This window comes from Gymnodraco acuticeps, unplaced genomic scaffold (assembly GCF_902827175.1).
Source record: "Gymnodraco acuticeps unplaced genomic scaffold, fGymAcu1.1, whole genome shotgun sequence".
Classification (NCBI taxonomy): Eukaryota; Metazoa; Chordata; class Actinopteri; order Perciformes; family Bathydraconidae; genus Gymnodraco; species Gymnodraco acuticeps.
This window is the reverse complement of record NW_022991725.1, coordinates 15951-42968: the sequence shown is the minus strand read 5'-3', so window position 1 is coordinate 42968 and position 27018 is coordinate 15951. Positions and strand designations below refer to the sequence as shown.

General features: G+C 42.8%; 1 pseudogene; it reads left to right on the top strand.

Annotated features, from left to right (window-relative positions):
- Positions 1 to 26847, top strand: LOC117534806 (annotated as a pseudogene).
- The last annotated feature ends 171 nt before the right edge of the window (positions 26848 to 27018 follow it).

Genomic DNA, 27018 nt, shown 5'->3' with positions numbered 1-27018 from the left:
AGAGTCTGTGAGTGGACCTGAAGAGAGTCTGTGAGTAGACCTGAAGAGAGTCTGTGAGTGGACCTGAAGAGAGTCTGTGAGTAGACCTGAAGAGAGTCTGTGAGTGGACCTGAAGAGAGTCTGTGAGTGGACCTGAAAAGAGTCTGTGAGTAGACCTGAAGAGAGTCTGTGAGTAGACCTGAAGAGAGTCTGTGAGTGGACCTGAAAAGAGTCTGTGAGTAGACCTGAAGAGAGTCTGTGAGTAGACCTGAAGAGAGTCTGTGAGTAGACCTGAAGAGAGTCTGTGAGTAGACCTGAAGAGAGTCTGTGAGTAGACCTGAAGAGAGTCTGTGAGTAGACCTGAAGAGAGTCTGTGAGTAGACCTGAAGAGAGTCTGTGAGTAGACCTGAAGAGAGTCTGTGAGTAGACCTGAAGAGAGTCTGTGAGTAGATCTGAAGAGAGTCTGTGAGTAGACCTGAAGAGAGTCTGTGAGTGGACCTGAAGAGAGTCTGTGAGTGGACCTGAAGAGAGTCTGTGAGTAGATCTGAAGAGAGTCTGTGAGTGGACCTGAAGAGAGTCTGTGAGTAGACCTGAAGAGAGTCTGTGAGTGGACCTGAAGAGAGTCTGTGAGTAGACAGGCAGTGATATCATAAAACTGTTAATGAACGCATTCAAACACTTGGTAGTTTTTCTTTTACCAGCTGTTCTGTATTGACCTTGCCCGTGCAACTATGTGGCTTTTATCCTGGATAAAGTGTTAAGTCATGGATGTTAAAAGTTGAACGTCTTCATATTTGTCTAACATGATAGTTTACTATTCAGTCATGAAGTATGACGCTGCGCTGCCAGTACGCTTGTCCATGTTTGTGAAACCCTGGTTGATTTACTGAGTTGATAACCAGCGTCGTAGGACCTCTTAGCGAGATCTCGTTTGTTAGGGTTAGTTAAGAAAACTCAAACATATCCAGGGTCTGTTGAACATCTGTCTGAAATATGGTGTAGGGTTTCTCTCTGAGTGAAAGCAGAATGAGTTTAGAAAGATCTCCATGTACTGTTGTCAGTGTTTCAGGTAAATGAGTTTCAGTCTGATTGTTCTCTGAGTTCTCGTCATCAGAGCAAAGTGCAGGGCGTGTCAGAACCCGCTCTAACAACTCGGGACTGTTTTTCTGTCTAACTCTTAATACTCTGAATCAGGGAAGGAGTGTGAAGGGCCCGTCTTCCAACACTGACCTGGTTTCACTGAAGAGCCTTGAAAATGTCAAATCATTTTTTTTAATTTTAGATTATACATCTGGGACTAGATCGCCCAAATTTGAAAAAATATATAACAGTAGATGTTTTGATATATATGTTGGGCTATACAAAACATTTGCATGAAAAGTAAACGGGAGATTTCAAAAAAATAAAAAGATTCTTCCCATAGATTTGAACTGCATTGTAACTTAGTTATGAGGGAACTTATGTTTCATACTTTCAATGATATATCAAAAACACATTTCTTATCAGTTCACAAAAGACCTCGTTTTAATTAAAGTCCGTAACTGCTTTTATGTAATTAACGTACATATTTTAAGCCAAACAATTATATTTGTTCTAAACCTAAAGACGTTTTGTTGAATGGCTAGTGAGCGCAGTTCAGGTGTGTGGGATATCTTGTGGGGGCTGGGCTGTAAATGACCTGTGGATGTTCACTGAAGTGACTGTTTGTGTGTGCTGTGATACACTGTGACACACTAACACATATTTTAGGGGTCAACACCCTGAGTTTCTGTGTGGTTCTGGGGCTGTGGGGAACATCCTGGGCTGATCCGGTCCTGTTGAGGCTCCCACAAGGTTCCTGAATCCAACCCTGTCTCCTAAAAATTACGTTCCCACAGAACTAAACTGCATTCTCAATTACGTTTAGCTAGAAACGTATTTTCTCCCACGTTACGTTCGTTATGAACGTATCTCAAATACGTTTATTTTCTACATATCTTTGCCATTTATTGTCTTGCTTATAATAATGAAAATAGTTATTTATAAATATCATTTTAGAGCACACATTTGAAATCGAGAATCGGGCTCGATGTATGGTTAAATTAAAATCAGTAGGCGAGGCTGTAATTTCTCCAGCTGTTACCCTCATGAGCGAGGCAGAAAATAATAGTTTTAACATGACAAAAAGCTGCTGTGTCGTTTATTGCACCTCAAACATTAAAACAAATCCAGAGTTCAGTGTTTCTGAACTTCCTCTAAGAACAAAGGACAGTAAAAGAAGAGCTCTGTGGCTTCAGGCTTGATCGCCGTTCAAATGACAGCGTTGGTTTCCCCAAAAGTGGGCGGGGCTGTAAAGTGACGTAGATTTTACTCTCATCTATTATTCAAAACCATTCTATTTATTCTAACGTAAATTACATGCCAGTGTTTTATCTTTTTATTTATTTGTTTTTATTTTAAATCGTATAATGTCGGACTTTTTTTCCGTCTGTGAGGAAAATAAATGGGGCTTAGAGCCTCAAAATACTGAAATCTGTATTTTGAAAAATATTTTCCTTCTAATTTGTTATTCTTTTCTAAATAACACACTGTTATTTACTCAACAATAACACACAATTATCCTTGTTTTTATTTATTCATTTAATTCTATAATCTTGGGCTTTTTAGCCGTAAATAAAGTCACTGGAAACAGACGGGACATTTCGAGCGATATACACCACAAACCCACCGAACTGATTACCCAAGATCCTCAGCTTGAACTCGTTGATTGGATGTTTTAGCCGCAATGCACGCTGGGATATGGTGTTAATAAGATATGATATCCGACAACGAAAAATAAAATATTACCTAATTCAGAGTGTTCTTGCTTTTCTCTTTGGAAGTCATCACATAACGGCATTGTAATACACGGTTCGGCTGCATTAAATATTACACATCTGCCGTAGTTCTTTATTTATAGAGCCCTGATGAGAAGACTTCTAGACAAACAGGAGAACTGCTGCCAAAACTGAATACTTGACGTGGATCATAAATATATCAACAATTAAACAACATCTTCAATTTCTTTTCACAAAATACGTCTCCTTGCAGTATCAATAGTAATTCGGCTGACTTTTATATTTGATCCAATTGAGGTTATATTTACACCATAACGGTGCAGAGCTGATAGAAAAGGACCAGTAGTTTTTAAAGATCAAATGCAAAGGTTTTTTTATAATTGCCAGTAAAATCGAAATCATATAGCTACAACACTATCTAAGATATTGCAGTATTAAAATCGGAGATAATATGCGTCTGGCAATGCGCAATATTTATTTTGTTCAACCCCCAACACCAAGTCCGACGATTTATTTTCTCCGCCGCAAGATGGCGTCGCGTGACGTCACAGTGGCAAACCTTGGCTTATCGCTCACAGCTGCTTCCGCCGATAGTACAACTTAGTTTCGTTATCATGTCTGATTCTGAGTAGACTATAGACTAAAAGCTTTAGGAATCCAAACTATAACATATAATAAGTACCCTGTATCAAGATTGATGCAAAACAAGGGGAATTTGACCTTTTTAGAGAGGTTTAGAAAAATAAAGTCCAGGCGCTCTGAGTGAGCCTCTGAATTAGCCCCAAGCGAAAAATGCTCGCAGCGGCTTCCGCCGATAGTACAACTTAGTTTCGTCTATCATGTCTGATTCTGAGTCGGAGGCCATCCAATATCTGGAGTATGTTGTCGACATCCAACCATATCTATACGAGCCTCTGATGTCGAAGAGGAAATACAAGGAAACGTCACCTGATATCACCGATGAAAGTGCTGATGGCGATGATTCAAGTTCGCCATCTGAGGAAGAGGCCGAGGGTGCTGAGAATTGGTGTAGATGTGGAAACTGCCAGACCATGCCTACAAGCCGAGAAAACAAGTGCTGCCACAACTATGGGAAAGTGAAGGAAGAGATGGGAGAAGAAGTCCGCATCACCGACTGTAGGACATTCGACATTTTCCGTTATGAGTGGAGGAGCGATGAATGAGCTGCAGATAAACTACAATGCTAACAGTGAATTAGCCCCGAGCGAAAAATGCTAACCTATCACTCCTAGCGCCCTTATTACTTATCCTAGCTCCACATCCAACACATTGTTTATGATCGTAAAGACACAGAATCTAACGGTGCCCACCTCTATAAGCAATACAACTGCAATTCCGTTATCTGCGTTATCTGCTGTGCTCCGTGCGCTTTGAAATCTAATCAAAAGTTGTTTACCTCAATTCTTTGGCGTTTCTGCATCGCCCGGCTCTTTCGTTCTTTCAGTGGTTTCTTGTGCTGAAATGTGGAGGGGACGGCTCCGGGTTTCAGCCTCCAACGTGCTATTAATGCTTCTCCACCAACAGACTTCATGATAGCAGGATCAACGTCGTATGCATCACACGCGAAGTGGTCAGAACACAACCTGCTCCATTTAGTCGGTTGCCATCCAACACGATTCACTAAAAAAATCTATTTTTTGCGGATGATTTGGTCTTTGGGAAATGCATGTAAAACTCTCCCAGATCCCGCACCGTTCGTACAACAAAAAGCTCAACAATAACCCATGTTAATTCAGTTTTCTTTTCGAAAAACATGTGACCGAGACTGCCGAGTCGGGATATTTGGTCCAGAGACTGTTTGGCCACTATTACGTCACGCGCGCGGAGGCTGCTGGGAATTACATGTCAGAAATTCAGACGGCTTTGGGTCGAGTTTTGTATCAATAAAAAGCTTTTTTTTGGGTGTATTATCTCGATTTAAATAAAATAAAAAATACAGGCAGTCTTAAAAACAACATTTCTATAAAATGTTTGCATATTTGGAAGCTTTGCATTTGATCTTTAAAGATATTACTGATTTTCTTTGAATATAAGAATGTAAATACTGAGTTGAGAGAATAGTCAGGGGTTTTGGGTGATGGGAGACACATCTATGGAATCACAATTTCAATAGCTTACCATTAAATGACGGATATGCCTTTCTGTCTGTGATGTTTTACAAATCAGATATTAATGTGTAGAAGTAAAACAAGATAAATAGTATAGCAATATCCTGTAAAATTATGTAAAAACATGAATAAAACTACACATCTTCAGATGTTATACATACATAAGTGTCTTACACTAATAATACAAAGTTATTATTAGTATGCTGTGTGTAGCTTGTGTGCACCGCCTAGTGGTTAAAGCATGTTATTAAAAAATTTTTGTTGAATAATGTTTTTTGATTAAAACAATATTAAGAGTACATACTTTCATAGGGGGAAAGTAGAAGGTCAATGATAGAAATATAGAATATAAAAAGTCAAGAAGATACTAAGTGATCTCTACAATAAAACAGTTTAGTGCCGGATGTACAAAGATATTAATAGGAGGATGTGCAAAACAGAAAAACTAATTAGCCTTTATTAACACATTAAAGAATACTTTAGGTTAAGGTCTTCTTTTAAACAAGAAAAAAGCTTTGGGGGTATCTATCTACCGATGAATATTAAGCCTGACAAAGTACTTAACGTCTAAAATATTGCTTTCCTGCAATGTTAACTATGTTGAAGCACTTATTTTAACTGATATTATACACATTAATTATACTCTTATGTATGTAGATAGTATAAGAAATGTGCAGAATATGACAGTTTAATGGTGGAGGTACACACATATTGATAGATGTCTTGTAATGCACTGTTGAGGAACCTGCGACCCAAGTTGTGTATAAGATCAATACACCTTAGAAAATCTTGAAATCTTGAAAGGGATCTGCAAAATAGCCATTATACCGTTTTTAATTAACTATTAGTAGAGAATAACGAGTAATGAATACTTTATAAAGATCTGCAGATAAATGTTTAGTCTTCTCAAGCACCAACTATCAAATATCTCTCCTGATTGTTGGCACTTGACAATCACCTTCCCTGAATTTTACTCAGGTGTAACTAAAGTCTGCTTTAAGGGTTGTTTATATTCCACATCATTAATCAGAATCTGCAAAGTAACTAAACTAAATGTAGTGAAGTAAAAATACCAGGTTCACCTCTGAATTGTAGTGGAGTAGAATTACAAAGTAACAATGAGCTGTCATGTGGGTATATATTAATGCTGCCCATTATGGATACAAGCGATTTTCACCCATTTAGTAATTACATGTTTGAAATGTGTCACCAATGTGTTTCCTATCGCCTAAACCTCCAGGGCTGTACACAGTTTAATACTGTCAACTTCTAAATTTGGGAAAAACGTCTTTTAAAACTACAATTCCCAGTAGAGACGTGCCATAGAGAACATGTTGCGAAACACAATGCATGTGTAGTTCTCGGGGGCGTTCCAGTCCAGTTTTGAATAGTCTGCCGTGGTTTCGTTCCATTTCAAAGAGCTTGACGCTCGGCGTAACCTTGACGCACTGCCACTCCAACATCACGGGGTTTGTCAACGGGACTGTAGTCCCAAACGATAGCTGGGGATTATGGGTAGTGTAGTGTCTTCGGCCATCCTAAATCTCGAAATGTCCCGTCCTGTTTCTGGTGACTTTATTTACGGCTAAAAAGCCCAAGATTATAGAATTAAACGAATAAATAAAAATAAGGATAATTGTGTGTTATTGTTGAGTAAATAACAGTGTGTTATTTAGAAAAGAATAACAAATTAGAAGGAAAAGATTAAAAAAAATACAGATTTCAGTATTTTGAGGCTCTAAACCCCATTTATTTTCCTCAAAGACGACAAAAAAAGTCCGACATTATACGATTTAAAATAAAAACAAATAAATAAAAAGATAAAACACTGGCATGTAATTTACGTTAGAATAAATAGAATGGTTTTGAATAATAGATGAGAGTCAAATCTACTTCACTTTACAGCCCCGCCCACTTTTGGGGAAACTAACGCTGTCATTTGAACAGCGATCAAGCCTGAAGCCACAGAACTCTTCTTTTACTGTCCTTTCTTCTTAGAGGAAGTACAGAAACACGTTACTCTGGATTTGTTTTAATGTTTGAGGTGCAATAAACGACACAGCAGCTTGTTGGCATGTTAAAACTATTATTTTCTGCCTCGCTCATGAGAGTAACAGCTGGAGAAATTACAGCCTCACCTACTGATTTTAATTTAACCATATATCGAGCCCGATTGTGGATTTCAACGGTGTGCTCTAAAATGATATTTATAAATGACTATTATCATTATTATAATTGTCTTGCTTATTAAGCAAGACAATAAATGGCAAAGATATGTAGAAAATAAACGTATTTAAGAAACGTTCATAACGAACGTAACGTTGGAGTAAATACGTTTCTAGCTAAACGTAATTCAGAATGCAGTTTAGTTCTGTGGGAACGTAATTTTTAGGAGACAGGGTTCCTGAATCTCTGAGAGGAGGAGCACTACCTGTGATGTGAAGCTTGTGGTAATGAATGAGCATGTTGTTGTGTTTGTGTGAAGGTGGGGGCTCTGCTATGGATCAGTGTGAGGACAGAGAGGAGGAAGCCCCCCCCTCTAAAAGCTCTGGGGAACATGACAGCCAGACCAAAGCTCAGAGGTGAGATCTCCAGCTGTCCATCACTCTTCTCCATGTCACAGCTCAATACATTTGATTTATACAGCACACTTTAAAGAGAACGTCATCTCAAGGTGCTTCACAAAGCTATAAGGAGAAAATAATAAAATAAAAATATATCTAAAGGAGCATATTGAATAAAATATGGTAATGTCACAAATCAAAATCAAAGGTTAAGAGCATAAAAGGTTACAAAAATTAAATAAATAAAATAAAAATAAAGGACGGTCAGTAGCATGCGGTGTGGAACAGGGGGGTCTTGAGGCATTTCCTAAAGACTGAGAGTGATGCCGAGGTCCGTCTGTTCTCTGGAAGCTGATTCCACAGACGTGGACCCAGGGAGGAGAAAGCACGGTGACCATGGTGACCAGTTTTGTCCACGGAACAGCCAGGAGATTGGAGCTGTCTGACCTGAGTGTGCGTGAGGTATGGGAATGTTTTCTGGTTAGCAGTTCCTGTAGGTAGGGGGGGGCCGGTGTGGTTGATGGCGTTGAAGACCATTATGAGGACTTTGTAGTTGATCCGGTGTGTTACAGGGAGCCAGTGGAGTGAGTGAAGGATGGGGGTGATGTGCTCTGATTTGCGTGTTTTTGTGAGTATCCGGGCGGCACCGTTTTGTACATATTGTAGTCTCTGAGTGTTTTTTGCTGGAATGCCTGCAAGCAGAGAATTGCAGTAGTCAATGCGGGAGGTGACGCATGGAGCAGTTTTTCTGCATCCGGTTTGGTGAGGGAGTGTTGTATTTTGGAGATGTTCCTCAGGTGGTAGTATGAGGCTTGGCAAACCGTCTTTGGGTGCCTTTACACGGGAACGTTTGCGTTTACGCACGTAGGGGAGAAGGGGGTTAGTTGAACCTCCCCTGTAACCAGGCAACGCCTTATAGTTGTAATCAAGTGACCAGAAATGATGCAAGCTCCTCCCATTTCTCCTTGCCTGTGAAAGAGAGATACTCATTGGTTTATTGCTTGTCAAAGTAAATGTTCTAGATGTCAGCTATATCGGCTGTTATGTCAAAAAAAAAGTATCCAGGTTTAAACACATATATTGAACAAAAATATAAACGCAACACTTTGGTTTTTACTCCCATTTTTCATGAGATGAACTCAAAGATCTAAAACATTTTTCTATATACACAAAATAACCATTTCTCTCAAATATTGTTCACAAATCTGAAAGAATCTGTGATAGTGAGCACTTCTCCTTTGCCGAGATAATCCATCCCACCTCACAGGTGTGGCATATCAAGATGCTGATTAGACAGCATGATTATTGCACAGGTGTGCCTTAGGCTGGCCATAATAAAAGGCCACTCTGAAACGTGCACTTTTGCTTTATTGGGGGGGTCTGGGGGGGTGTATATAAAAAATGTTCATCTCATGAAAAATGGGAGCAAAAACAAAAGTGTTGCGTTTATATTTTTGTTCAGTGTATATTGTATATGTTGATGTGTTGGCAGCGTGTTACACCATGTGAATCATTACGCTAAAGATGACTCTGCATTTTAATGCTAGGCTATTTGTTCTAAAATGGTGGCTGTGGGGTGAAGTGAACCACGGGCCGTGGGGTAAGTTGAGCCACTTTTTCAATGGAGAAATGAATGAAAGCAGGCCAAGTTGATAATAAGAGCTCATTGTAGGCTACATTTAAAGTTGAATTTACCCTGTGTTTGATCGGTAAGATGTATGAAATTGTATCACCATTTGTATGATTACTTTTCCTTTTAACATTTTAAAAAAAATCAATAAATTCAATCGAAATTTATATTAAAAATATTTGAGAAACTAAGCTAGTATTTGGTTTGTTATTGATTGTTTATAGTTACCTTTAAGATGTGTTGTAGGTATGCCCAGGTTTGAACAGTGGTTCATTTTACCCCCTGACCTGGATCAACTCACCCCTACACTGGGGCAAGTTGAGCCCCAGTTTTTAGAAGTAATATTTTCACTGCCCTTGATCAAATATTAATTCTTATCATTGCCATTGATAGGAGACATCCTGAATTAGAGGTGTGTGCTTTCATTTTTACTATGTGTCATTTCTCCTTGCTTAGAGGACAGCATTACTAAAGAATGGCTCAACTTACCCACTCAACAAGGATTTGTTAATTATGATGGTGCCAGCTTGAGGGAGGCGTGTGGCGCAGTGGATAGAGCCTTGGTGTTGGGGGGTCACAGGTTCAAACCCCACTGCAGTCAGCATGTCGTTGTGTCCCTGAGACACTTCACCCCAAAGTGCTCCTGTGGGGATTGCCCACAGTATTGAGTCTGTATGTCGCTTTGGATAAAAGCGTCTAATAAGTGACATGTGATGTAATGTGGCAGTTGATGGTGGCAGTTGGAATAATGGATGGAGAGCAGGCTTTCAGTAGGGAGGTGGGGATAGGATCAAGGGCGCAGCTAGATGAGGTCATAGCTGAGATGATTTTTGAAAGCTCAGCTTGCGAGACCTCCGTGAAGCAGTTTAGGGTTGGTGCATTTGGTGGAGCAAGAACAGGATGTTGGGGAGAGACAGGTTGGTTTGAGGAGGCTTTGGCGATGTTAAGCCTGAGGTTTGTTTTTTAAAGTTCCATAAAGCGGTTGCAGTCATCAGTTGTAGGAGTGGTTGATGAGGGATCACTAGGCTTGAGCAACCGATGCATTGTGGAGAATAGGTGCTTGGGTTTGTTACGATTTGTCTCAGTCAGATTGGAGTAGTAGGCTGACCTGGTTGCTCTCAATGCCGAGGAATAGGCCTTCTGGTGATCTCTGAAAGAGAGCAGGTGGACAGTTAGGCCAGTTTTCCTATATCTGCGCTCAATCTTCCGACCCTCTGATTTGTGCGCTCTGAGCTGGTCAGTGTACCATGGGGCAGAGCGCCATGTACCACTCGGCTTATTTCAAGTGCCAGCCTGTCTAGGCACTCATGCAGGGTGTTATTATACCGGTGCACATGCTCTTCAAGTGAGAGTGCAGCATGGGGCCTGGATAGGGAAGAAGAGAGGGCAGACGTTAGCTGACTATGGTCTATGTCAAGCTCAGCACTCATTATTCACTCAAAGCCATGTGTGTTGTGTTCCAGCCAAGAGCAAACAACACATTCTGCTGGACCTGGACCTGGACAGGGATCTGAAGAAGGACTTGGACCTGGATCTGAACCGGAACCTGCTCCTGAACCTGCTCCTGAACCTGGTCCTGAACCGGAACCTGGTCCTGAACCTGGTCCTGAACCTGTGTCCAGTAACCAGCTTACTGCCGGAGACCAGAACCAGGTGTGTGAGTCTCTCTCTACCATCAGCCCTAACTGTATCCCACTGTCACAATATCCAATCTGTCCAGTTCAGGTCCAGGTTATTTCTTTGTACCAGTGGGTAGACTTGGTTTGCAGAACAAATAAAAGGTATCCATGGTGACACATGCTTCAAGCAACACAGACACATTGAAAACCACTATCAATCAATCAATCAATCAATCAATGTTGATTGATTGATTGATAGTGGAGAGCAACAGAGGAGGGATCCCTCTCCCAGGACGGACAGACGTGCAATAGATGCCGTGTGTAAATTGAAAAGATAATACATTTGCAACATAGGTAGTCCAAATGTTTGGAAATGCATGTGTGTATAAGCACTAGCACAGACAAAGCTGTTTTTAAACCTCTTGGTTCTAGACCTTTAGGAAGATTAACCTCCGGCCCGAAGGAAGAAGCTGAAATTCAGGTTGCAGGGGTGGGAGTCTTCATTAAACATGGAGTTAGACAGCCTCTGTAACTGTCTGATGAGCAGGGGCTCCAGGTTTAGCTGTGACTCACCAATCAGTCTGCTAGACCAGGGGTTCCCAAACGTTGCAATGACCCCCATATAGCATTATTCTCTGGCGGGGACCCCCCTGTTGCAATTTAAAAAAAAATGATGAGTACATTATGATGGAAAATAGGACATTATGACAATACATTTTCTTAATATATATTTGTATTGATAATTAATAATCAGTTATTCTTCTAAAAAAAAGTCTATTTATCTTTTGTTTGTCATTCATTACATTGATTGTGTCTTCTGTTATAAACATTCTTAACACAATATTAAACAGTAATATCAACAGTAAACATATTTTAAAGCATTTTTAAAGTGATTTCTGTCTTTATAATATTATATAATCTTGAACAGTAATATGAACAATTAACATTTATTTTTATCATTTTTGAAAGCTACTTATGCCTTAATAATATTATATATAACATTCAACAGTAATATTAACAATAAACATATTTATATTCATAGGCCTATATATACATCAATATTTGCTGCATCCGTGCTCTCATCCGGCTGCAGAGCGAAACATTCACTCGCTCTCACTTGCTCCAAAAGCTGAGATACTCAGTTTCACTCTCAGTAGCGGCAGCTCGATCCTGATTGGCTTGAAGGGCGGTCGTGTGATTTAAAAAACGTTTTATAAATAGAAAATATTAAAAGATTGGCATCAAAGGACACATAGATTGATAGATATGCAGTAATGAATAACATCTACAAAAAAAAAAAAATGTAACTTTAAAAAAAATAAGAAAGTTCCCCTTTTCCTCAAACTTTGCGTGACCCCCCTGGCGCCCCCTGGCGGCCCCCCGGGGGTCGGGCCCCCACTTTGAAAAACACTGTGCTAGACCACTTTATGATCTGACTGAGACAGTTTCTGCTCTTTAAAGTCAGATTACCAAGACATTAAAGAAAAAGACAGAATTGACTCTGCTGACTGTCTTCAAGTTTAGGATTAACTTCCTGAATGTCTTTCGTGAAGTCTAAGGTATTAAAACAAGTTTAGAACCGATTAGGGCATGTACTAACTCCACATCTGAATTGAAGCCATCCAAAGTCACATGGCAGCTGTTCTTTGGATCCTGAAGGCCTGTTATGGTTTTCAAAAGTACAAAAATACAATACAACAACATATTGTTCTGTAAGATAAAGATTTTCTTTCTTGGTATCTTTGCTCTTCAGGGAGAAAATATGGAGACACCTAGAGAAGTCCTATTAACAACTTTAGAACATTTGGAGGAAAAGGACTTAAAAAAAATTCAAGTGGTTCCTGGAGAAGAAGGTCCTAACATTCCCAGGAATCCCAAAGAGTCGACTCGAGAAAGCAGCAGACCGGATGGACACAGTGGATCTGATGCTTCCCTACTACGGCATACACACCATTAAAGTGACCATAGACGTTTTGAAAGAGATCCCGAGGAATGATCTTGTCGAGGAATTATCAAAATTCCCATCAGACCCTGAAGGTAGGTCTTTAAAAAAGAGTTTAGCAAATATATATATAACTTTTTTTATTGTTCACTCCTGATATACCCCTCAGAGAACCATCACCTCTACATGGTGTTGGGGCTGAGGTACCCCTGAAAGCAGAGAGGTCAGGGTCACTAGTTTCTGGCAGGGTCACCCTGTTGGTTCCAGGTGAGGGGTAGTAAAACCTTTATAGATCAGCATTTTAGGAATCCAATTACCTTTCCTGGGTTAGGAAGTTTGGGTTTCGGTAAAATTGTCCAAAACATATCTTCTTTCGTCTCTTCCTAACCACAATTCCTTAACCTCTGTGAAACATCTTGGGGTTAATGATAGGAAGATTCATCAGGACTTAGGAAAAGAAACTGCTGTGCTTTGAGAGTCCGACCGCACTGACACTATCCAACGTCATTATGATTAGCAGCCGATGTTATTAAGAAGGAGAAGACGCTTTATTTCCTCCCAAAGGGGAAATTCAGCTCAGTTGTTCACTCGGTTGTGGTAACAGACAGTACAATACACACACATGCACAGGACAGGTGAGAGAGGCCTGAGCAAAACAGACGGCCAGTCTGTCCAGCGCCAGGGAGCAGTTGCGGGTTCTGTGCCTTGCTCAATGGCAGGAGGTGAACTGGCACCTCTCCAGGAACCTGTCTACACTCCGTATTATTTTGGTCCGATCGGGACTCCAACCGGCGACCCTTCGGTTCCCAACACAAATTCCTGCAGACTGCGCCACTTAAACACTCTGCTGCATTGGCTGGGAATCTAACCCGGGCATCCAGGTGAGAATTCTACCACTGAACCACCAATGCTATTTCAATCAGGAGAGACGTTGATGTATGAAATACATATTTACTACCGGGACTCATAATGTGAATGTAATAATGATTGCCAGAATTATAACAGGAGAATGGAACGGTGTTTGGCGATTAGGCCCCGGTTTGCAGGATAATCATTCAGGAGGGGAAGAACCGCTCTGATGAAACCCCCCGGGGTCTAGACACTGGTGGTGGTGATAAGTAGGTGGGAACGCTCTGAAGTGAGAAGGTTTAGCTTGGTCCTGTAGGAGACGGGAGGCGAAAGGGGTGGAGGAGGGTTGAGTTTTGTCACCTGAAATGACAGCTGACAAGAGGGAAGAGCAGATATAAAGGAATTAGCGGGTGCTATGATAGGCTTGTGAGAATGGAGAGAGGAGAGATTGGTTAGCTGGGGAGTGACGCCCCCGATCACTTAATGAGGGAGGAGAGGGTAATGAAGTGACGTGTAATCTGAATGAAGAGCTTGGTCTTCCTGATTGAACTTGCGCTAAGCTTCATTTCAATCAGGAGAGACGTTGATGTATGAAATACATATTTATTACCGGGACTCATAATGTGAATGTAATAATGATTGCCAGAATTATAACAGGAGAATGGAACGGTGTTTGGCGATTAGGCCCCAGCTTGCAGGATAATCATTCAGGAGGGGGAAGAACCGCTCCGATGAAACCCCCCAAAAGAAGTGAAGTATGATATACTGAGATGTAATGAGTTTCTTAGCTTGTGGGCTGACTGCAGTGATCTATGGAGGAAATGAGAGATTAACACGTGGATCAAGCAATTTGCCAGAATCAACTGCCGGGCTTACAGTCCATCCTAAGATGCTGACTGCCGAAATCAGTGGCAGGCTTATATGAAAACGACCCGAAGGTCGCCTGCCTGGCTACGCAGTGCTTGACTACGCCGACACGATGGTCGGACGGCCTGATGATGCAGGGATCTTTATTACGTAGAGACGGAGGTCTACACAGACACGAAGTCTACACAGACACGATGGTCAACAGCCTGACGTCGACGTAAACATTACCCAGACCAGAAATCAGTGCCTGCAGAGCAGGGGGACATAGACCCGTGACTTGAAATACGAACATGTGACACGAACATTATTTCCCGGGGATACGAGCCCATAAACTTAAATAGACATGCAATTAAAATCCAGAATCATGATGAGACACGTATAGCCTACATGCTGACGTGCTATGAAACCACCACCAGCTTTATGCATAAATCCCAGAGTTAAGGGTTGAAGAAATGCCTTGATTGGCAGCAGAGGTCGCTGCACCTATCTTGACGAAAGCCCTGATATGCTATTAAGACACCACCACCAGTTATATCCATATTTACCATAGGTAAGCTGGAGAGATCTTGGATTGCCAGCACGAGCCGATGTCCGGGCGAAGAGGGAGATGTAGACAATGTAATGCACGTGAGCTGTTAGCTGGAGTACAGTGATGCATGAATGTCATAACCTGGCTTAACAGCAAGCCATGTGAGCATGAAGCCGAGAATATGAATGAAGTGCAGGAGGCACGCATAAAATGACATACGCTTAGTTAAATACTGAAACATGACCCATGATATAGGTCTAGCTTGATTAGCAGACACCAGGATGAGTCATAGATGCTGATGAGCTGATTGAGTGATTAAGACTGTCTTCTATCATCTGAAGTGAGAATGATGGAGGGACGTTAGTGTTAGATCCAACGAGTGTGATAATAAATGTTTAAACAATGGTGGAAATCTGAGCGTGCCGCTATGCGGATGATCTCGTGCAGGGAAGAGTCGCTACTGAAGAGAGTGGGCTCGAGACTGCGACTCGCTTACCCTGCGAGATTCCCCCCAAAACGAAGTGCAGTGCACGTCCTTAAGAGTCGGGGAAGAACGCGGTCGTCGTGAGGCCGGCGGATGCCACCTCCAGGAAGCGGGAGATGATGGCGTGCCGAAGATTATCCGTATGCGAAGTACGGTTGCCCGGTGAGGAAGAGCGACTGTCGTTGGAGATGTTTGCTGTATACCTTGACGTTATGTTGATGCACGCAGTTTGGTTAGAGGAACGTTAATTACCATGAGCTTGATGTGATGCCTAGGAACTCCAGGTGTGTGACTGGGCCTATAGTTCCTCATGATTAGGAACGCTGTGCTCCTGGAGGAGTCTCTTCTTCGTTCTTCTTCTCTCTTCTCTCTCTTCTTCTCTTTTCCCAGTTGAGCGGTGTTAGGTTAGTAATGTTGTATTTGAACACTAGATGGCGTAAAAGAGCAACACATTAGGGGATCTCCCTGGGCAGTGGGTGATTGAACTGGGGAGAGACAACTATTAACATTATTTGCCCGAGTAGCCGGTGCACGAGTAGTTTCTCCTAATACTTGAGGCTGAAAGAGCTCCGCTGAACGGATGATGGGAACTTTAAAGCGCGTCGTTAATATCTGCTTTGAAGAGCCAGCCTTGGCCTGCACGCTATTAAGATGACATTATCTCCGTGCGTAGAAAGGGGGAACATTGACCTTGTCATCGAGATTACCCTGGGCAATACCAGTCATGCTAGTAGCCTACGCTAAAGTGAATAGAGTTGTAACGAGCAGTAGCGCTGAACAAAGTGACTGAACGCGACCGCACCTTGGAACATCTATACAAGTCAGGCAGCGCTAACCAGTACTGAGATTCTGTTGATTGTGTAGGAAACGGTTTAATGCCACGAGATAGTGACAAGTAGTCAAGATAACTGAGTAGCTCGGTTGCTAAGCAACATCACCTGTAGAATGCCAGAGAACCTTAATGACGGCGTTGTGATGCCGAACGGCGTAAATTAATTCTGAAACACATCGCTATGAGATGGGGAATAATGATCAGCTGCTTGTGTGACAGTCGGACAGTGAGTGCTTAACGGCGACCGCTGCCGTGTGAGTTAACAGTGGAATAAGCTGCGGTGCACAACGCACTGCAGCGGCGTTAATGCCGCTGAACCACATGATAACCGATGCATAACGGCATCCTAGAAAAGTATAAGGTTGAAGAAGTAGCCTAGTTCTTAATTGAATCTGCTTCGTATGATTAAAACTACTCCACGCAATCCTCTATTGATGTTTGTTTGACAGCGGTATGGGAAGAAAACGGCGACGTAAACGTCATGACGCAAACAATGACGCAATATTTCCCCTTGAACCTAATTCACCTCTGTAATGTTTACGGATTTAAAAGTGGATCAGAACTGTAAACAGATTTGGACAGTGCTGCCGAAAAGTGTTGTTGTCGTAGATCCAGCCGTTGGTGCGCCGAGAAACTGAATATTTCTTAGAGGAAAAAAGAACATCTCGTGAATTTGCAAACTGCCTCTTGCCAGCGCTACACCTGACGCCTTGTTTTAGAGGTGAGGCGCAGGAGAGAAGAGGCGAGAGCCTGGGCTGTGCAATGAACCTGTGCAATGAACCTATGACGCACTTAGTGTCCAGTACTGACTACTGAGCCGGGAGGAGAAGTAGCTTCTATGGGATGTAGCTTAAGCCCTGCCAATGGGAGGGGCTGTGGTTGAAGCCAGAAATGTGTAAAGCTTCGCATGCGATGAGGGCCCGTTCCGCGTGAAGCCGGAAGCGCCGCATTTGAGCGGCTCTGATGCCAGTGATGCCCTCTCAAGAGACTGAAGGCATGCGTCAATTGTTTGCATGAAGTACGCCATTTCCATTCATCCGGAGGAACTTCCGTGGAGCCGGATTTCCTTGTCCTTTCCTCCCGCGTCCGGGTTTGCGGGGTGGCCGGCTGGAACCGCTAACCGCGCTGGGGAACGCCGCCTGTAGCTTTATCCGCAAGACTGTGGAGCTGATGAAGATATGCCTGGAGCTGGAACGAAGCTCTGCTGCTGCAGTTGGGGAAGGAGGAGCAAGTGGGCTGCTGGGGGATACCGAGCGCAGTTTGAAAAAGTCGGCCCGGATTAAGATCCCTGTTCGTGGTCTGAGTACTCTGAATCGTAAAAGAGAAGGTGACGAAAGGGGTGGAGGAGGGTTGAGTTTTGTCACCTGAAATGACAGCTGACAAGAGGGAAGAGCAGATATAAAGGGATTAGCGGGTGCAACGATAGGCTTGTGAGAATGGAGAGAAGAGAGATTGGTTAGCTGGGGAGTGACGCCCCCGATCACTTAATGAGGGAGGAGAGGGTAATGAAGTGACGTGTAATCTGAATGAAGAGCTTGGTCTTCCTGATTGAACTTGCGCTAAACTTCATATTAATGAGTTTATCCTGGTGGGACATTGGAGATATGTAATACAAGTGGGTCATGCTGAAAGCCAGTGTTGGGGAGGGGATGGGTCAGAGGAATGACCAGAAAGTCATCAGTGTGCTCTGAAATGGCAGTGAGTCTTTGAGTGCTACGTTTTCCCAGGAAACGGCCATTTCTGTTTGGAATGAGGTTCGTCCTGCCGAACTGTCAGATCTCTCAGGAGGAGGAGTCATGGATAAACCCCGGCTGTTTTCCACAGTGTAGGTTAGCTGCTGACTCAGTCTCAGGATGACGAATGGGACTGTCCTAGTCATTACTAATGGCCCAGCCGCCTACAGGTGGAAGGGGGTATTATTTGCCGTCCTACATGACTTGGTGAGGAAGGGAGGGGTTATTACTGGGACCCCCCAGGGTCTGCAACACAGTAAGAGCCATCCACTTCCTGTATAGCTAGAGAGAGAGAGCTGTGTCCACACCCTCAGTGGGTGTTGGGATCTGCTGGTTGCAGCAGGAATAAGAGTCAGTCAGGTTTAGGGCCATGGTTCTCTGTGGGAAAACTGATGGTTCTCTGTGGGGTGCAACTTATACTGGACAATGTACGGATAAATATGCAACAAGATCCAGTGACTTGATATGAGGAAAATAACCTGCTATTTGTCAGAAATGGGTCCAATTAGAAGGAAATCTTTTGATGTGTCTTTCGTGTAAATGTCTTTCTTATTCATTCAGATATTCTCACGAAGTGCCAAGGTGAACTCAAATCAAACCTGAAGGAAACATTTGAAAATATCACATTTATGGACGAATCTGAATCCCTACATAAAATCTACACGGAGATCTACATCACCAGGGGAGACACCACAGAGGTCAACAAGGAACATGAGATCAGACAGATCGAACAAGCATCCAGTAAACCAGACAGATCAGAAACACCCATCAGCCAAGAAGACCTCTTTAAAGGCTCAACTGAAAGAGGTAAACCAATCAGAGCAGTGATGACAAAGGGAGTGGCTGGCATTGGGAAAACAGTCTTAACACAGAAGTTCACTCTGGACTGGGCTGAAGGCAAAGCCAACCAGGACATCCAGTTCATATTTCCATTCACCTTCAGAGAGCTGAATGTGGAGAGAGAGAACAAGTACAGCTTGGTGGAACTCGTTCATCACTTCTTCTCTGAAACCAGAGACGCAGGAATCTGCAGGTTTGATCAGTTCCCGGTCGTGTTCATCTTTGACGGTCTGGATGAGTGTCGACTTCCTCTGGACTTCCTCAACACTAAGATCCTGACTGATATCACAAAGTCCACCTCAGTGGATGTACTGCTGACAAACCTCATCAGAGGGAAGCTGCTTCCCTCTGCTCGCCTCTGGATAACCACACGACCTGCAGCAGCCAATCAGATCCCTCCTGATTGTGTGGACATGATGACAGAGGTCCGAGGGTTCACTGACCCACAGAAGGAGGAGTACTTCAGGAAGAGATTCACAGATCAGGAGAAGGCCGGCACCATCATCGCCCACATCAAGACCTCACGAAGCCTCCACATCATGTGCCACATCCCAGTCTTCTGCTGGATCTCTGCTTCAGTTCTGGAGGACATGTTGAAAACTGAGGGAGGAGAGCTGCCCAAGACCCTGACTGAGATGTACATCCACTTCCTGGTGGTTCAGTCCAAAGTGAACGTCAAGTATGATGGAGGAGCTGAGAAAGATCCAGAGAGCAGGAAGATGATGAAGTCTCTGGGGAAACTGGCTTTTGAGCAGCTGCAGAAAGAAAACCTGATCTTCTATAAGTCTAACCTGACAGACTGTGACATCGATATCAAAGCAGCCTCAGTGTACTCAGGAGTGTTCACACAGGTATTTAAAGAGGTGAGAGGAACTTACAAGGACAAGGTGTTCTGCTTTGTCCATCTGAGCGTTCAGGAGTTTCTGGCTGCTCTCCATGTCCATCTGACCTTCATCAACTTTGGAGTCAACCTGCTGGCAGAAGAATCAACAACCTCCAGGCTGCTTAAAGTGTTCAGAGACAAACCTGAACTAACACATCTCCACCAGAGTGCTGTGGACCAGGCCTTACAGAGTCCAAACGGACACCTGGACTTGTTCCTCCGCTTCCTCCTGGGTCTTTCAATGGAGACCAATCAGACATTATTACACGACCTGCTGACACAGACAGGAAGTGGCTCACAGATCAACCAGGAAACAGTGAAATACATCAAGAGAAAGATAGGAAAGAACCCGTCTCCGGAGAAAAGCATCAACCTGTTCCACTGTCTGAATGAACTGAATGATCGTTCTCTAGAGGAGGAGATCCAACAGTCCCTGAGTTCAGGAAGTCTCTCCACAGCGGATCTGTCTCCTGGTCAGTGGTCAGCTCTGGTCTTCATCTTACTGTCATCAGAAGAAGATCTGGACGTGTTTGACCTGAAGAAATACTCTGCTTCAGAGGAGGCTCTTCTGAGGCTGCTGCCAGTGGTCAAAGCCTTCAGGAAGGCTCTGTAAGTGGAGATAAAACTATATTAACTAGGAACAGTTTGAAACATGAGAATAAAACTGTTTGTGTTCACTGCTGATCTTTCCCCAGGCTGAGTGGCTGTAAACTGTCAGAGAAAAGCTATGAAGCTCTGTCCTCAGTCCTCAGCTCCCAGTCCTCCAGTCTGAGAGAGCTGGACCTGAGTAACAACGACCTGAAGGATTCAGGAGTGAAGCTGCTGTCTGCTGGACTGGAAAGTCCACACTGTGAACTGAAGACTCTCAGGTCAGAGTTCAGCCGACATGTTAACCGTCATTTCTATCGACTCATTTCCAGTTTTATCGAATATTGGTTAATAATACATTTAGATTTTCCTTTGGCTTGTTGTTTATTTTTGTTCTTCAAAACAATAAACCATAAAACCATGATAACAATCTTATTATATTTGAAGACAGATGGCGTCACTTATCTACATCTCAATGTATCTGACTGATTGACCAACCCAAACATGCACAGACAAACAGATGGTATCATTTGACAAAAGAACTAGAAAATATTGTATGTTGAAACCTTGCTGTCAATCACATTTATTATTAACCTGTTTAGCGCGAAGGCCCCCGCCCGCGGGGCTGCAGGGTTTTTTCCCACAAAACTGTGTCTCAGGGCTTCTTAACATTTAAAAACCTATTAATGTGTCATACCCACTTAACGGGAAGAAACTCAGCTAACTGACGATACAAACAATTTTTACTGAAACAAAACATAATTCTCACAAGAAGCGTCTAAATGAACCCTGAGCGAAAAGATTCTAACACACTTAGCACAGAGCTCACGGTAAAATACCCTTATTACATATCGGATCTGCAAAAACAAGATATCGATTAGCAAGCTCAAATTCCACAGATTCCAGAAATATAAGTATCATCACTGAGCGATCAGAACTCGTGACAGGGGAAGCAAACCCAGACATCACACCAAGTAGCTTTACGGAGCAAACACGGACATTGTCTTACCTTAGCTGTTGTTCTGATCAAAAGTCGTGTTAAATGGCATTAAAACGAGAAAAACGCGGCTGAAGGTTAATCCATAGGTTAATCCAATGTATCTGTGTCACTTTGAAATGATTACTGATTATCCATCACCATATTTATGTCAAAAACTGAGTTTTACCCTTGTTATGTATTCATTTCTTTCAAGGTTAACTGGCTGTAACCTGTCAGAGAGAAGCTGTGCAGCTCTGTCCTCAGTCCTCAGCTCCCAGTCCTCCAGTCTGAGAGAGCTGGACCTGAGTAACAACGACCTGAAGGATTCAGGAGTGAAGAAGCTGTCTGTTGGACTGGAGAGTCCACACTGTGAACTGGAGACTCTCAGGTCAGAGTTCAGCTTTTTATTTTCAAGCAGTTCAATCCTTTTCATCCAGCTTTGTGTTCATGTTGACGAAGATGGTCCACCTCTGTATGATTTTCCTGCTGACGTGACTTTTTAAAGCACTGACTTTACTGTATTCCCTGGTTCCAGTCTGTCAGGCTGTCTGGTCTCAGAGGAAGGCTGTGTTTCTCTGGCTTCAGCTCTGAGATCCAACCCCTCCCATCTGAGAGAGCTGGACCTGAGCTACAATCATCCAGGAGACTCAGGAGAGAAGCTGCTGTCTGCTGGACTGGAGGATCCTCTCTGGAAACTGGAGACACTCAGGTATGGACACAAAGATTGCAGGTTCCTCATATTGTTCTAATGTAATCTCTTTCATCTCTGGTCTTCCATCATGAAGGACGTCTCATTTCCCTTGATTATGTTCACTGCAGTGAGTTCACCTTGAAGTCTTATTTCATGGAAACAGCCATTCCGTCCAAACATCAGAACCACTGGCTTCCTGGCTCTAGGGAGGATAATGATGGTCAGTTTATGGATTTGGTTCTGACTGAGATATCTCACCAACTGCTAAACGTGTTGAGATGAGATTCTGTTTGACATTTTAGATTCTCAGAGGGACGATCCAGACTTTTCCACCTGTACCACCGTGACATGTGATTGAATTGTTCTTCTTCCTCTTCTGCTCTCAAGTGCATGAGTCGGAAGAAGCAGAGTGGATTTTCTATCCTTTTTAGACTTTTCATGTCTTTAACCTGTTCAGCCCCGAGCCTGTTTTCCAGGTCTCAGGCTCCAAAAGGACATTCCCAGAACAAATGACCATATCTTCTAAAAGGGGTAAATTAATAATCTTTTTTCTCAAAGCAATGATAAACCTGTGAGTTGGATGTAGAAGAGTCAGAATCAATATAGATGTTTTTTATTCTAAAGTCAATTCAGATTGAACACAGTAAAACAAAATTAATTATTGTGTCCGTCCAAAAAAAAAACATGAGTTATAGTGAAACCCTTGAATGATGGGATCTGAGACTAAAAGCTTTAGGAATCCAAACTACAACATATCATAAGTACCCTGTATCAAGATTGATGCAAAACAACACTTCTGGGGTCATTTGGGTGGATTTGATGATTGACATCTCTTTTTAACCGTTAGAGCCAATGGAATCGAGGGGAAGTTCCACATACACACAGACGTTACCAAATAGAGAGGCGAAGTTCCGCCCATCTACTTCCGCCCCATGGGACCTTATTTCGGAAAAATGATGTATTGAAGTCAACGGGGAGAGAAAACGTATCTTCCGATCCCGTTTGAATTGTGCCACGAATTACACATATGATGTTTGTCAACCTTAAAAATTCATTTCCATGTCAAAAAAGTCAGTTTGTTGTAAAACTGTTGAAATATAAGACTATGAAAAATCAGGGCTGCCAACATTTGAGTTCAGGTCGGAGTGAGATTTTTTTTTTGGTGAACCGAAAAAAGAAACGTTCATGTGCACAGTGTTATAAATGTATTGAACATGTACAAACTAGGGTTTCCCATGAATGTACCGGGCGCTACAGTGGAACACGCACATCCACAGTGTACCCGCGACTCTTACAATGAAGGCTCGATAATCAGATCACAGCATATCAAATGGCCAACCCTGTCAAAATTACGTTCCCACAGAACTAAACTGCATTCTCAATTACGTTTAGCCAGAAACGTATTTTCTCCTACGTTTCGTTCGTTATGAACGTTTCTCAAATACGTTTATTTTCTACATATCTTTGCCATTTATTGTCTTGCTTATAATAATGATAATAGTCATTTATAAATATCATTTTGGAGCACACATTTGAAATCAGTAGGCGAGGCTGTATTTTCTCCAGCTGTTCCTCTCATGAGCGAGGCAGAAAATAATAGTTTTTAACAGCCAAAAATCTGCTGTGTCGTTTATTGCTCCTCAAACATTAAAACAAACCCAGTTACGTGTTTCTGAACTTCCTCTAAGAAGAGAGGACAGTAACAGAAGAGCTCTGTGACGCCAGATGGTTTAGGATGGCCGAAGACACTACACTACCCATAATCCCCAGCTATCGTTTGGGACTACAGTCCCGTTGACAAACCCTGTGATTAATCTTGAAGCTCTGTGATTGGATGTTGGAGCAAACTGCAGGCAGTTTGATTTTCAGCCCAACGGTATACTGTTTTTCTCAGACGCGGAGGGATACTGACTTGTTGTGAAAAGTAACTTACAATTCTACCCGTGGTATACGCTCAGTATATCACGGCTAAGAACCAATCAGATTGCTTCATTGGACTTGTCCGTTTTATACTCTGAGTGATACTCTCACATCATGATATACTCTGAGTGGTACTCTCACATCATGATATACTCTGTGTGATACTCTCACATCATGATGTACTCTGAGTGATACTCTCACATCATGATGTACTCTGAGTGATACTCTCACATCATGATGTACTCTGAGTGATACTCTCACATCATGATGTACTCTGAGTGATACTCTCACATCATGATGTACTCTGAGTGATACTCTCACATCATGAAGTACTCTGAGTGGTACTCTCACATCATGATATACTCTGTGTGATACTCTCACATCATGATGTACTCTGAGTGATACTCTCACATCATGAAGTACTCTGAGTGATACTCTCACGTCATGAAGTACTCTGAGTGATACTCTCACATCATGATGTACTCTGAGTGATACTCTCACATCATGATGTACTCTGAGTGATACTCTCACATCATGAAGTACTCTGAGTGGTACTCTCACATCATGATATACTCTGTGTGATACTCTCACATCATGATGTACTCTGAGTGATACTCTCACATCATGAAGTACTCTGAGTGATACTCTCACGTCATGAAGTACTCTGAGTGATACTCTCACATCATGATATACTCTGAGTGGTACTCTCACATCATGATATACTCTGTGTGATACTCTCACATCATGATATACTCTGAGTGGTACTCTCACATCATGATATACTCTGAGTGATACTCTCACATCATGATATACTCTGAGTGGTACTCTCACATCATGATATACTCTGTGTGATACTCTCACATCATGATGTACTCTGAGTGATACTCTCACATCATGATGTACTCTGAGTGATACTCTCACATCATGATGTACTCTGAGTGATACTCTCACATCATGAACTACTCTGAGTGATACTCTCACATCATGATGTACTCTGAGTGGTACTCTCACATCATGAAGTACTCTGAGTGGTACTCTCACATCATGATATACTCTGTGTGATACTCTCACATCATGATGTACTCTGAGTGATACTCTCACGTCATGAAGTACTCTGAGTGATACTCTCACATCATGATATACTCTGAGTGGTACTCTCACATCATGATATACTCTGTGTGATACTCTCACATCATGATATACTCTGAGTGGTACTCTCACATCATGATATACTCTGAGTGGTACTCTCACATCATGATATACTCTGAGTGGTACTCTCACATCATGATATACTCTGAGTGGTACTCTCACATCATGATATACTCTGAGTGATACTCTCACATCATGATATACTCTGAGTGGTACTCTCACATCATGATATACTCTGTGTGATACTCTCACATCATGATGTACTCTGAGTGATACTCTCACATCATGATGTACTCTGAGTGATACTCTCACATCATGATGTACTCTGAGTGGTACTCTCACATCATGATGTACTCTGAGTGATACTCTCACATCATGATGTACTCTGAGTGATACTCTCACATCATGAAGTACTCTGAGTGATACTCTCACATCATGAAGTACTCTGATTGATACTCTCACATCATGAAGTACTCTGAGTGATACTCTGTGGGGGGTTCATGGAGCGCTTTGGAGCAGGAGTTCAGACTAAGCACACATAGCATTCACTTTGAAGGATGCACAGAAACACTTCTTTGGAGAAGTGTGAGGATGAAGGAGATTGAAGAGGACAAGTGATTGTAAATGTATAAATGTAAATATGTGAGTAGGAATAACTTGCAGACATGATTGAAAGGATAATCACTGATCAGCAGTAAGTAGGGGATCAATAAGCATGCTTCCTCCTGCTCCCTTCGGACACATAGGATTCATTATTATGATGAACATTGATAAATACTTTATTCTAACAATATGCTGTTCTGTTTCTCACATGTGTCCTCCTCCAGGCTGGAGCATGGTGGAGAGCAGAGGATCAGAGCAGGTGTGAGGAAGTGTAAGTGTGGATCAGCTTCTCTCCAGACACAGATGATGGAGGTGGTATTCATTAGAACATGACTGACCTTGAAGCTTTAGAGAAAGACCACTAACAGAGAGGAAAGCCTTCAGGTGGGTCTGAGGATAAACTGCTGTCTGTGTCTCTCCTCAGATTCCTGTGGACTCACCCATGGACTCAAACACAGCAGAGAGACACCTCAGACTGTCTGAGGACAACAGGACGGTGACACGTGTGGAGGAGGAGGAGCCATATCCTGATCATCCAGAGAGGTTTGAGTCCTGGCCTCAGCTGATGTGCAGAGAAGCTCTGACTGGTCGCTGCTACTGGGAGGTCGAGTGGAGAAGAGGGGTTCATATAGCAGTGACTTACAGAGGAATCAGCAGGAGAGGAAACAGTGAGGACTGTTTGTTCGGAGAGAATGATCAGTCCTGGAGTCTGGACTGCTCTCGTGATGGAGGTTACTCTGTATGTCACAATCAGAGAGAAACAAACATCTCCTCCTCCTACTTCTACTCCTCTTCCTCCTCCTCCTCCTCCTCCTCCTCCTCCTTCTCCTCCTCCTCCTCCTATGGTAGAGTAGCAGTGTATCTGGATCATCCTGCTGGCTCTCTCTCCTTCTACAGAGTCTCCTATAACTCACTGATCCACCTCCACACCTTCAGAGCCACATTCACTGAACCTCTCTGTGCTGGGTTTGCGCTCTGGTTCTTAGACTCCTCAGCGTCTCTGTGTCCTCTGTAGGAGGAGACCACTTCCTGTCCTGGAGGAGACCACTTCCTGTCCTGGAGGAGACCACTTCCTGTCCTGGGGTTACATGTTGGTGTTTTAAATGGAGAATTCTCATTGGTTACCGTGTGTCTCACTGATTGTGTCTGTAATAAAGTTTTCTTGAAGCAACGTGTTAAAGACTGTGATCGTCATCAAGTTCAATAAAGATTTACAAAAAGCAGCGTCCATGAAGTCAACCTGTTCCTCCTCCTCTCCTGCTCCTCCTCCTCCTCCTCTCCTCCTCCTCTCCTCCCCCTCTCCTCTCCTCCTCCTCCTCCTCCTCCTCCTCCTCCTCCTCTCCTCCCTCCTCCTCCCCTCCTCCTCTCCTCTCCTCCTCCTCTCCTCCTCTC